The sequence below is a fragment of the Sinocyclocheilus anshuiensis genome, unplaced genomic scaffold, assembly GCF_001515605.1.
Source record: "Sinocyclocheilus anshuiensis isolate Anshui unplaced genomic scaffold, SAMN03320099.WGS_v1.1 scaffold629, whole genome shotgun sequence".
In the NCBI taxonomy this organism is placed as follows: Eukaryota; Metazoa; Chordata; class Actinopteri; order Cypriniformes; family Cyprinidae; genus Sinocyclocheilus; species Sinocyclocheilus anshuiensis.
The window spans coordinates 65,829-66,540 of NW_015536485.1; the positions used below are offsets into that span (position 1 = coordinate 65,829).

At 31.7% G+C, this 712-nt stretch overlaps 1 protein-coding gene across 2 annotated transcripts in view; it reads left to right on the plus strand.

Annotated features, from left to right (window-relative positions):
* The window catches only part of LOC107683959 (GC-rich promoter binding protein 1-like 1), an 11,930-nt gene that overhangs the window by 6,457 nt on the left and 4,761 nt on the right, over positions 1 to 712 (plus strand). The gene's annotated exons all lie outside the window — the stretch shown is intronic.

Genomic DNA, 712 nt, shown 5'->3' on the forward strand with positions numbered 1-712 from the left:
TGTTTTTTTTTTTTTTTTTTTTGATCTTGATTTAAAAAGCCAGGAAAAATTATTTTTTCTCTTCATTAAGCAAGCAGTGCATACAATGACCAAGATGGGTATTATTTCTACAATAAATAGACATTCGTTTACGCTTTAATGTCCAGTTCTCACAATTAATTACAACTTTTACCTTATTAAACGCCTAATTTGCTGATTATTAATAGGTAGTAAGGTATGAGGTAGGATTAAGGGATTTAAAATATGGTCATGCAGAATAAGACCGTAATATGTGCTTTTACAAGTACTAATAAACAGCCAGTATGCTAGTAATAGTTAATAGTGAGAATTGGTCCTTAACATAAAGTGTTACCAGACCTTCTAAATTCCTTTTAATCTTTTGCCAGTAAGAACCTAGTACCCAACATTCCCAGAAAATATGATTGTTGTTGGCTTCATTTCAAAGCAAATGCTTTCATAGTGTCATTGTGTAATTCACCCATTTACAAAACATACAAACAGATGAAGATTGGTTAAAAATATTTACAACACAGATCTTCTCTGCACTTCAGTATTCTGTTATTCATCAAACAAACGTTATCATGTTTATCCATAGGAAAACATCACTAATCAACACAGCTGCTTATCCAGCATTTTCTTATGTGGAACTCAGTTTATCTTTCCATTTATCTTTCTCTCTCTTTCTCTCTCTCTCTCTCTTTCTCTCTCTCTC